The 12845-nt window shown below is 43.6% G+C and overlaps 1 long non-coding RNA gene across 3 annotated transcripts in view; it reads left to right on the top strand.

The window, feature by feature from the left end:
- LOC117606206 (uncharacterized) overlaps positions 1-12845 on the top strand; it is a 100789-nt gene that overhangs the window by 19962 nt on the left and 67982 nt on the right. The window lies entirely within an intron of this gene.

The raw sequence follows: 12845 nt of genomic DNA, 5'->3' as shown, positions 1-12845 counted from the left end.
CGCGGCGGGAAGTCGTTAGGCGTTTTCTGACGCGAGATAAAATTCTGGGAAGCACGTTGAAACGACTCTCTACTCCGGGGCCTGGGTATTGTTTTAACGTGTTTGAGTCAAATATTGACGCAAGTTGGGCTCGCAAGCCAGCCTGGAACGAAACGGAACGGAAGAGACGAGAATGGCGTCGACGGCGGGGGCTGCGAAGCTGAAAGTAACCGAGAAAGAGAGAAATAAGAGAGAGAAAGATAGATGAGATAGAGAACGACCCACATAACATTCACGAGAGAGTCCGTTCGTCGTATCGCGGTAACGAAGGAGCAGGAAGAGAAAAGGTAACGAGAGGAAAAAAAGGAATCTTTTCCTTTATTTCCATCTTGTCTCGATTTTCCGAAGCAATTCGTCTTCCTTCGAATTGCCAACAGTTGCTCTAATGTATATCAGGCAAACGGTATCCATTTTTCACGATTTTGTTTGAATTTCTCTGAAACATACTGAATATTGTCATATGTGGATGATCTAATAGAGCAAGATTCAGAAAGACAAAAAAGGGGGATTTTATTCTTCAAAAACATAGAAAATTAAATTTAGGCAATGTCTTCCATTTTCAACAATTCTTCTTTTTTTTATCTACCCAATTTGGCTGTAAATTGAAATATGCAAACAAAGTAGGATACGTTCCTAAAAATCATCAGACTTCCCAGAAAATGAGCCGAATACGGAGATTTAACACTTGGTTACGAGCAGTCGGTTGCATTTCGTATTTCACCTACGGCTCGCCTCTGTTTGCGCATGGAACACGAGGTAATAACTCGAAAACTCTTATTCGAGGTTGCTTCTCAAAGTGTTCGCCAGCTTTCACCGGGAAAGTTCGAAAGAAAGCGGAAATAGTTTTCCTGCTCGACAAATTAGAGGAGCGATTCTCTCGCTACCACACGATCAAAGTGGGTTCTCCATCGTCAAAGACGTCGTTTGATGTCTGAACGTTACATCTGCTGAGAATTTTCTTTAGGATCGTTAGAATCTTCTCTTGGCAAAGATTTTCTTTCACTACCATTTTACTATTTAAATACAAGAATGACTTAAAAAGAAGGAAATCTTCAGGTGACAGAACGTAGTCGCCATCTTCTCTTGCAGCGGCGAACAAAATGTCCGGTGGAGCAGGGTTCGTTTTCGATTTTTCTAACTGTTCGGAAGCAGATCGAAGGAAATCGTACGCGCGTAAACCGCTTTGGCTGTCTCATAAAATCTCATAACCCCGGGGCGAGTAGGCACAGCCCGAGCGGAACTGTCTATTGGAAAAAAGAGTAGAGGGACGATAGAAGGGCCTGCGGGAAGAAAGGAGGGCAGGATTCGCTGGTGGTTTGATTCACGATGGGGCGACACCAACCCCAAAGGGTCTAAGTACCGGTCGTACTTTTGCTTGTGCGATGAATTTTCAATGGAAAAAGGGCGAGCAAGGGTGGGACGAGGTTTTCGGTGCATCTGTTTGTCTTTCGGATCACGCCTTTAACCGAGAGACTTATGATGCTGCCGCGTGTACACGCTCCCTTTCGCGAAACTTGTTATTCGTACTCGTGGACAGGACTGAAATTGAAATTTTCATCTGTCAATCGTTGACGCGAAGATTCGAATTTTGGTTGACCAGAAAATCATTGCGTGCCTCGAAAGCGACGGATATCGATGGAATAATCGAAAGAGGGTAGAGCGGCGTCGGAAAGAAGGCATAAAAGAAACGAGCGAGGAGGAGACAGCCGAGGCAAGAGAGAACGAAATAACACGGCTCTTCTCGGCTCGTCCTTCAAAAGACTCGGAATATTGTCCTGCAGTGCAAACAGTACCAGACACATTCTGCGTTCCACTTTGCCTCGGGCCAGCTCGAAGACGCTCCTCCTCGCCTCGTCTCGTCGTGCCACGATTTTCACCTCACCACAGTTCGCTCTGTTTGCCCGCAGGCAAATGTGTTTCCTTAGGCTGTCCGAAATGTTTGGACGAGGCAGCGCACGTTCGCGCGAGTACTCGACGATTCGACGACTATCGGGAGCAGAGCTTTCGATAAAAACGTACCGGCAATCCGTGATGGAATACCCTCAAATGATCAAAATCATTTTAAAGCGTTCAGAACTGAAGGATCAGATCAGGCCAAAATTTTTCACTAGCATCTAACTTAAATTACTAGCTTCCAATTAACTGTTCCCAGAATCTAGCCATCAGCAAACTACCCCTGCCAGCAAATAACTAGGTTTCCCCGTTCCATAGCGCATTGTTAGGTCATTAGGTTCGCGGAGGATAGTGATTCGTGAACAGCGACTTATATCGAGGCACCCTGCGATTGGGTCATCCTCTCTGTATTCCGATCAAAGCCCTCAGGGCGACGGAGTAGACGCTGCGAGTCTGATCGAGAATTCTCCGACACACGCGGCAGACTGGTGTGCATCACGCGCCCGCGCACCCTCAACGATCGCGTACATACCTGCGGGGAATAGATTAAGCTTGTGTCGGCGCATTGTCGTAGGGACACATGTAGGCTCTAAGTAGGTTGTGTGTGTGTGCAGAGTTCGCAAACATGTCTGTAGCGTTGTCAGGCGGGCAGGAAATTACGTCCGCCTTTAGCCGCTCTCTATATTACACCACCCTCTAGCTGGCGCGCCCGTTCACCCACACATACACCAGCCGTCGGTGTCCTTATATTGCCAGGCTTATACGTGGTTAGCAAGGATCGAAGCGCGCGAGCGCGAGCGAACTCGATGGATCTCGGGAGGATGAGGCGGGCTTCGTACGTAGTACCTACCTGGGCCAGAGATACGTGTGTACACAAGCACCGTGTGTACCCACGCGGTATGGTACATACCTAGGGCTAACAATAATGCGACTAGTTGCAAATGGGATGGATACCCATACCTGCCGACGTGACAACGTGTAAGATGGCACCGGGATGACTCTAGCACCGTGTCCTCTCACGAGCATGTCTTTCCTATATTATAGCTATACTCTTCTTGGAGTATATCGGGGATGTAATTAGTAATTATTGATCTAGGTGTCATGATATTTTATACGGAGAACTACCCAAGTGTTACACTCACTTATTAATGAAACTTTGTCAGCTTGTAGAGCTCGACGAGCTGAACACGCCTATACCCCGTTTTGTCGGCAGACGGCTAATTGTTTAAAAGATATTGATAATTAAAGTTAGTTACTACTTACATTGAGAAGTATGACAGACTTACACATACAAACGGTTAACGCTTGACTCGCAATCTAAAGGTCCATGGTTCGCAAGATTTTTTTTAAATTATAATTTGTCTCTTTTTGAATAACTATTACATAAAAATTATCATTTAAAAAAAAAAAAAAAAAGAAAAAATGGAAACCAAGGATTTGAACCGAGGAACTTTGGATTGCGAGTCATGTGTTTAACTATAGAGCGGATCCATGACTCGCAATCTAAAGATCCTCGGTTCAAATCCTTGGTTCTCAACAATTTTTTTTTTTTTTTTTTTTATGATAATTTTTATGTGATAGTTATTCGAAAAGAGACAAATTATCATTAAAAAAAAAAAATGTTGGGAACCAAGGATTTGAACCGTGGATCTCTAGATTGCGAGTTGTATGTCTGAGTAACTAACTATAATTGTTAATATAACGAGATTTGAGACAATCACACGATTAGAATTATTACACTCGCTAATATTTAACCATTGCAAGTTTCAATCGATCGATTTACTTTCAATGAGTGACAGCGATAAGACACTAATGTCACCGCGTCGTGTAACCCACTTGCAAATATTATCACAGAACACACATTTAACTTTCAGAAGTTTCTAATAGCGTCGATTATTATTAAAATAATTATCTTGAAACTACATCCACGCTTGACTCCAGCTAACGATATTTAGAATAGAACAGTCCTGGATACGATGATTTATGAAATAAATAATTTTTCCAGAGATCCGTGTACAAAACGATCTAAACGATCGGCTCGGGGCCAGATTATTCTCTCCACAGGAATTTCGTTGCAGAATATCGTTGCCAACGCCACTTTTTCCCGCCGGTAATAACAGCAGGAATAAAAGAGCAGCGGAACGCATAAACGCGTAAAACACCGAGCGAAAAGTAAAGTTTGAAAGGCAAATTTATACACGCTTTTTGCTTTTGATCTTATCAATGATTACGCAGCGTCGATTTTGAAAAATGTTCACCGCTCCGTTGCTGTTCCATTCGTTTTTCCTTTTTTTTTTTTTTCGATCGTACCACCCTCTCTTTCTCTCTTTCCATCGTGTCGTTTATACAACCCCGCGTCGTTTCAACTTTCGGTTAAACGGTGGAAATTTTTATGCAGCTAAAACTCGAAACGATACCGTGAACTTTTATATCGCGGAACGAAAATAAAATTCAACAGGGGGTGATTTTAATAATTTCCCGACGAAAGCAGGAAAACAGAGATCGTTTCTTGTCGAAAGTCGAATCGTTCATTGGCCGTAGCTCGGGGTTCTTGTCCAAATACTGAGTCACTGTGACAACACCGGATCACCACTACCATTCTCATCTACGTCATCATGGGCGAACGGGGTCGAAGGCTCAGCTGATTGCCTCGTATTACTCGGGGGATGAAGGCTTGTTTATTATTACCTCGAAGATGCAACCCACTCCCACGGTTCACCCTCTTTCTATCATTTTGCGAGAGCATCCCAATGATAATAACGCGTTAGATTCATGAAAAATAAGATTCCCATTTGGTGAAATCCTTCACGATCTTAAATCGTCATTTCATCCCCCAAGAAAAATTCTTTTCCTTGGAAAAAGTTTCTTTGTTATCTTTGCCGAGGCGCTCGAAACGACGCGTAAGAGCAAAAATTAAGACGCATTCTTCGAGATCGAAGGGAAAACAATGTCGAGTGTTTGCGTGGGCGGGGAGGTGGAAAAGGGGGCTTTGCATGGCATTAGCGCCTATATTATTGTAAGCCGAGGCTCGTAATTCAGGGTTCCGTGTCGGAGAATTCGTGCAACACCCCTGTCTGTCCCTGGTATCTCGAATTAACTTAATATCGTAACTACCAAACCCCTTTTATCGAATATTTACGCGACCCGTTAATGATAAAACTGCGCCTCCGTCGTGTAACCTGTTAATCGTTCGATGTTACAAAATCGAATATAAATGTATCGATAGACGCGTGTCGTGTTTGTATTTTTCCCTATGGGACAGATACAATTACAGCGATTAATAATCGACGTGAGAGGGGGATGAAAAATAATATCGAAATCAAGTCACCGGTTCGTTGTTTTCCATCCCGTAATTTTTGTGTCTCCGTTGATATCCGCCGGTGTGTTTAATATATTTGTTGTATGAATTTTCCTTTTAAACAAACATTTAATTTGATATTATCCGATTGTTGACTCTTGTTTATTTTATTTTATCAATCGACAGCTTTCGAAATTATTGTTATTACTTGGAAGCTTTCGAAATTGTTTAAACATACTGTATACTGCAGAATTTTATTATAAAATTTTCAATTTTAATAGTTGACGGATTCAGAGATTTTTTTCCAATTTTATTTTTAATAATTTCGTCCGGGCAAAGTGGGCTAATAAATGAATTCAAGTGAGAGTGTTTAATAGAGAATAGGATGGATAGATGGAAGGTTCCGAAAAGGGCTGATCAAACGTCCGTCACTCGGAGCCATCGAGCGAGCATTACGTTTTTCCTGGTCGGATGTAAATGCAGGCAATATCGCGATGTTGGCGCCAATGGTGAACGCTCGAGTGACTGGTGCTGATTGATGTTGCCGTGTTTGGTCAGAGGGTTGTTTCTCCGCTCCGCAGCAGCCCCCAGCGGACCCAATAAGCACCTCGCGTACACACGCGTGCCCCCCTATACCCTTGGTCCACCTACGCCTAACCTAGTCGAAGGAAGTGGAGGAGGTATTGTTTACACGAGCCTGCAGCCCGTCTGTCGCGATACTCTCTTCCATCGTCCTCGATACCCTTGGGAGAAACTGCCTTTAAACCACCCCTTAACCACCCTCCTTTATATACCACCATCATTTATTGTACTCGAATTTCGTTCTCTAAATCAACCATTGTTTCTCGCATCGAGCTGTCGAAAAAGTTATTTCAAAAACCGTTCGCCCAAAATTGCAAGATATTTTTATTATTTTCATTTTCTGAATATTCCCGAGTTTCCCTTGAAAGTCGAGTCGGAATATATAAGTCAAGTATTACGTTTCCCTGTAAACGGGTCTGTTTATTCAATCGCTAGGTTGCTTCCACTTGACCAACCCTCGTCGTTCATCCACGCGAACCCCTTTCTTCGGTGTCCTTTTTTGCCGGGCCGCGTTGTTTCGATCGTTCCGAGGCCGAACGTCGATCCAGCGAAAGAATCGCGACAGGTTTCTGCACTCCGATTTGTTGGATGTAATTAAACACACACGAGCAATCGTTTCTCTGATTTCGAGGCCTTTGTCGCGTTTCGACACCCAGCTTATTCGTTGTTTCCACTGGCAAAAAGTTAAAAAACATTATGAAGAAAATTCTTTCTCCTTTATTTGTATAAAGTAGCTTTTGAAACATTTACTTTGAGAATTAATTTCACCCCTTCGATACCTGTGTATCTATCGATGAAAATAAATCAGGTCTTGAATATTTTGTAATGTCAAAATTGCGTGAAAATCAGTGTGCGATTGCAAGAAAATGAAAAAAAACAAAGGAAATCAGATATCGCATGGAAAGCTCGGAAACAGGCTCGGTTTATTGACGCAGTCTAATTAGCCGTAGTCAAACCGAATCTAATCCAACAATCGTTGCCAGAAAATAAAATCCAGCGTGGACGGATACGAGCGATGAAATCGAGTTAAAATTGGTCAGGGAACGAGGGGGAGGGCGGCGGGTGGGTGGTTCGGGGGTGCGTTAAAACCGAAACGGTGGCGCGTTTCTCTCTGGCATTCGCTGAAAATGCATTAATTATACGAATGCGGACGTGTTCGCGGCCCAGGAATATTTTAATCTACTTAAAAAGCCATCCGTTTGAAAGTAATTATCGCGATGAAATTAAAATGTCAACCTGACTGCAACGAGGGTTGACGAGCGTGCTCGCGCTCGCGAGAACGCTCCGCGGGCGTATGTTTGTGTTTTGCGATCGGCCGCGTGCTGTTTACCTGCAAATCTAACTAATCTAAATGGTAATGCGACAGAATTACGACAGCGACCGTTCTCGTCCCTCTCTCGCTTTTTACCGACTCCCACCAACCGTCATCCCCCTTTTAAACTCAACCCGTTCGCGTTCCGTTGGAACATGCAGACAACGTCATCGTTGCCCCATTACCAGCGCGCTTTTAATGAATTCCCAACTAACAACACCGACGAATCTCGCCATTTTAAAACGTTTATCGCGCCGACCGTTTTCATCCGAATCGTTTTCATGGCTCCGGGAAAATGTAGAGCTTTATCAGTGAAACTTTCCTCTGTGTGAGTTTCTTTCTGGTGATTAAAGGGGTGAATTAGGTTTGTAGGATATTCGCGCCTGGTTGTTGTAATTGATTTGAAATTAAAGGATTGAAGGAAGGAAATATTGTAACGGAGGTTTTAATGATTTAAAATTAAAATATATTTCTTCAAATTAAAGCGTAACGAATATTTTATAGGATACACGTTTGGTAGCGTTCAATATTTTTCTTTGACAAGCAACCCCTCTTAAAACGATACCGTAGCTACGAAGCGCATTCTATTTTCCATTCGGGCAGGGTAAATGAAGTTCCCTACACAGGTGGCACGGAATCGGGAAAAGGCGAACAAACGAGGTTGAACGAATGCCGCCTCTTCATCTTTCCACGTGAATCCACGGGGCTTGCCTTCGAAGAATGCGACTCGCATCGAGAACCGCAGCCAATTTCAATATTTGAGGAAACTCGGCTGACAGGAGTTCCGCAAAATTTGCAGGTAAAAGGCGAAAATGTCCGTGGTGATTTAACGAGCCCTTTAAGGCACTCTCAAAAAGGACTCTGTTGACATCCAAAACAAGCTCTCCTCGGAATAACAGGTTAACTTTACGTGATAACAACCTGTACACGTGAATATTGAAGAGTATGTATATTTCACTTAAACTTCTTTTTTATTTATTAACATAACAAACATAGATTTTCATTTTCTTTTATTGATATTTTTAATATAAAATTTAGAAAATGAAAATAATATAAGACCTGGTATTGAATTGAAATTAGGGCTCTCTCCATGGTCCGCCGTGAGAATCCAACTGATTTTCCAATATTTCACGAAAGCAAAAATTTCTGAAACATCGATCGATCCCGGCTATCGAAAAAAGCATCTCCGTTTCGGCAAACGCGAAACACAGACCGGTCGGTTCTTTGAATGGGCAAAAGCGCGAGCATACGGGGGTGGAGCTGCGGGTTCAGCGATCGACCGCGTGAAATCGACCACCTCGTGCACCGCCATCCCACGGGCTGCATCCACCATCCAGCATCCAGCATCCAACGTCCACGATCCGTTCCCACCCCCCTCCGTCGTTTCCGCCGTCCACCCTCGTGCTCGTTGTATTATCGTACGACCGCACAGGCTAGCCCCTACATCGTCAACATGTCCGGGACAAGCAGCTGTGCTCGCGTGTACGATTCACCCTAACACATCTACGCACCCCTCGTCTGTACACGCCTATAGATGACGATGACGACGGGTTAGTTTGAGTGAATCGAGACAGCCACTCGCAACTATGTGGTAGATTCGTGTGTGACGTGATTAAACCGCCCTCCACCACTCCCTTCCCTTGCTGGCATCGTTTTCCATCCTCCCACCCAGGCGCCGACAACTGGCAGCGGCCAACATGGCCGCCGCTAATTAGCGCCTAATTATTATTTATTGCATCGAACGCGACCCGGCCTGTGCCGACACCACCGACTGTCGCGACACACGGTCGCGTAATATAACCGTCGCTATTCTACTGTCGCTCCTGGCCTCGGGCGAGAAGCCAATGGGGCTACGTTACCATCCGCATACGAGACTGAAATCAATCTGGCTTGTCGCAGTGGATTCCACCATGCTTCCACCGCTGATAAATCATCGATTGATTATGCTTTGCCATACGGTTTTTCATCCACGATTGAAACCAGCCTGAGGGGGTGGAAATCATATTTTGTGGTAATCAGGTGCTGGTACGATATATAAATTACTATTTTTTAGAATTTCAGTAAAATTCTTTCGTTTTAGTATCGAATACCTTTGCACCCCTATAGCAACAAGCACCTTCAAATTATCAAATATTTATAATAGAAGTTTGAAACATGACGCTCATTACAACCCCTTTAGTCTATCACTTTATCTTTCCAAAAATATTATTCTCAAACATCCACCAACTCGAGTCCACTTGTTGAAATCATTCGATGATAACGAGCCAAGTAGATTTTCTTTTTTTGTCGCGATACAGAACGCGGGAGGGTAGTGAGCGAGAAGAAGGGGTAGCGGAGGAGTCGAGTTGCGGCTAGATCGGTTGAGTTAAGTCGGGTCAGGTCGAGTCGAGTCGAGCAGAGGTACCAACAGGGCGGTCGCAAATATTGGTATTTGGCAAAGACTATCCTTGATCCGTGTCTCTCTTTCTCTTTCTCCGTGCCTCCTTGTCATCTCGCTCACCCTTCTCGACCGGTATTCTCTCACTTTCCTCTTTCTCTCGGTGTCTCTTCCTTCACACGACCGTCGGCTATCGTCCCCTCTTCCAGAGGGTGAGTCGCGTTGTCCAGGCTTCGCCACCCTCCGAGTTGAACCGGTTTGTTTTTCAGCGATTCTTTCGAATCGCCGCTGGTTAATTGATAAAATTACGTTTCTCGGTAATTAGCTTAATTCTATTCAATTTAAATCGTTATTATTCGCACTTCGTACCGCGAATTCATTCTTTTTCCTATCCTATTTTATTAGTTTATTTGAACACCGATAGCTACAGGACTGCGTATTTGCAGTCGGAGCATCGGTTCGGCGTAGCAGACAAATTTTTAACATGTACGTAACGTAACGCGTTTCGACTGGCCAGTTTTACAGTTTCACGGAGTAAATATTAGAGCACGTTTGTCTTGCTGCATGGAAGTCGTGTTTTTTTCGCGTGAAAATCCAACGACGGGACCGGAAACGGCGAGCCGATTGTTTCACGATCGGTCGGAAAAATATCGTTCAGTCGATCCGACGGGTGTAACCTTCGCGTTAAATCGACGAAATGATTTATAATATCTCATCAAAATAAATCTCTGTCGACCATTCTTCAACCGTTAAACGATAAAAAAAAGTTTCATATTTCTTCATTTCGAATACCCGGCTTATCACTCAGACGTTATTAAAGATATTTAAAAAGAATTCTCACGAGGTTCTGAATTGCCTGAACGCAACCGTGGCTCTTTAGCGGTGCTGTTTGCACAGCCAGGAACGCTATCGCATTCTTATACCGGAAAATCTACCCAGATAGTCTTCTTGAATACCGTCGCGTCCTTCTTCACACGTTGATAAGTGCATCGTTTTAACGACGTGAAAGAAGAAAGGAAACCGTCGTCGTCTGGAACTTCTACAAAATATTCCAATTTAAAGCGTCAATTAAATAAAATTCTTGAATTATTCGAAAGAAAACCACGATACCAAATAGGAGGGAAGAAAATTAAATAGGAAATTGCTGATCTTCTATTTTTGTTTAATTCTTCGCGTGGCTGGAAGCAAGGAAAGTGGTTCGGTGTTCCAGGACAGCGATACAGCCAGGGTACACAGAGAAAGCAGCACGGTGCAAAGCAAACGTGCGACTGCTAAGGCTAATCTGAGAAATGATAACACGTAGATAACACCTCTGCTCGGATGTCAGACGTTGCTCGCCACAAGAAACGCGTTGTTACCGCGTTCACGTTCCACACCGAGGATACACAGTCTGATGGATCCTCTGGTACCTGTTCCCGAAGAAACACAATTTGAAAACAGTAATCTCTTGTTACATAGAATCATCGTACAATCTACAGCTGTTGGTTTTCGGAAATATTTCCAAGTCCTCGTGAAATTATCCCGAGCTCGATGAATCCGAGCAATTTTCACGGTACGTCTGAAAATTCTGAATTAAAAGTGGAAATAAGTTTAATAATAAGAGGACACGAGAGGACCTTTCGTCCTGGCAATATATCACGCCTGACGCCAATAGAAATACCGTCCTCACGTAACAATAAACCGCCTAATTAGTTGGACACGAGACGACGCGAGGTCGGTCATTGTTGAACAACCCTCGATGCAACACTTAGCCCTGGCTCAACCCCTGTGACACGTATAGAATCGTTTCAGCCAGACGATTATCGACGTTCACGATCGACCACCTCCTTATATGACCCCTCTTGTTTGGTTTCTTCAGCTATTTGCCGCGATAAAACTGTGGAAAGTTGACCTGGCAGACGTGCTTTCTTAATTATACCTCGGTGCAAATTACAGGGAATTATGTTCGTTAAGAATTTTCGTTATTAGAGAAAGAATAGATTATTTGTGAAAATATCAAAACACCGTAGATTGTATCTGCACACTGGAATATTACTCTTCAAAAAGTATACACAGGAAACGTGTCACTGACTATAATCGTCGATTCGTGAGAACCGGAAACGATTCCTCCGGGTCTCGCGAGGCGACACGTGTCGAGAGGCACAGTGGGCGTCTGTTCCACCTAAAAATCGTTTGTATCTCGTCAGAATCAAAAGGTGAAACACCTGCGACACGCGTCCGACCGACGGGAGGCTCGTGTTAAACAGGTATCGTCGTCACGAAGATTCCATGGTTAAAGATGTCCCCCGTGAAGCAGCAGGGAAAGCTTCTCTAAATAGTGGCTGATTGCCGGACAATAAAATTCATGGGTGAAAAGAAGTCGAACTTCTTCGCTAATTCGAATACTTTCCGGGGAACAATGACGGCAGACGTTATTCAAATTCGTCTCCGTTATTCAGGAATGTGTCTGTTGTGTCTTCGTGGTGAATCGTGAATATTTTATGACGAATATGATGAATATCTTAGAACGACGAATAATTCTTGAGAAAATTATTTCAAGGAGATTTTGCTTCTTTTTTTATTTCCAATTTCAGGCGACAGTTGTATTATTTGTCCAGTTTCGAGAAAAGCTATAAAATGTCCTCCACGTTCGTGCTTCCACGAAGAGCTCGTCACTTAGGCGTCAATATCCCTAATTGGTGACAAATTGCTCAGAACTGGACATATGGTGGTCATCCGTACTCTTTCAGGTACTTTGTTGCCCTATTGGGACGTCGACCCTAAAATCCAGTTCCGTTGTTAGGTAATGCACGATTTTTGGACAAAAGATCTGGTGGCTATACTTGTTAGGTGATAATAGGGTGTTATTTAATGACCGAGGGGAGGTTGGAACATTAATTAGCAAATTGACGAATTGAATGAAAAATAAATTATCTATTTTTATTTTTAGTAATTAGAATTTTCTATGTTCTTGCTCCGCAGTGCGCTGTTTTCTAATTTTTTATTATTATAAAACTCGTGGGAATATCTCGTCTCAATAACAGGTGTCTGTACCTCGATTTGTCGAACCGATTCTAAGCGATTTTCACCGCGTATATCCGGCCGAGTCTTGCGCGATCAAAGAACATCATCGCGATGAAAACTCGCCGGAAAATCGTCGGTCAGCCTTCGAGGTTGAACCTTTGAGAAAACGTAGGAATACAGTGTCCGTGTCTAATCGACGAACGGTCAGCGAATAGTGGGACGGTTCCCAAGGGTGATGCAGTTATTTGGATCGTTCGGCCTCGAAGATTAAGGATCCAGAAATCGGTCGCTACGTTTGAAGCAGTTTCGCCTAACAGGATCCCAAGATCCTGGAGCGGAAG

The sequence above is a fragment of the Osmia lignaria genome, chromosome 1 (assembly GCF_051020975.1).
Source record: "Osmia lignaria lignaria isolate PbOS001 chromosome 1, iyOsmLign1, whole genome shotgun sequence".
In the NCBI taxonomy this organism is placed as follows: Eukaryota; Metazoa; Arthropoda; class Insecta; order Hymenoptera; family Megachilidae; genus Osmia; species Osmia lignaria.
Note: the sequence above shows the minus strand (reverse complement) of the source record. Positions and strands in the feature narration are given on the sequence as shown.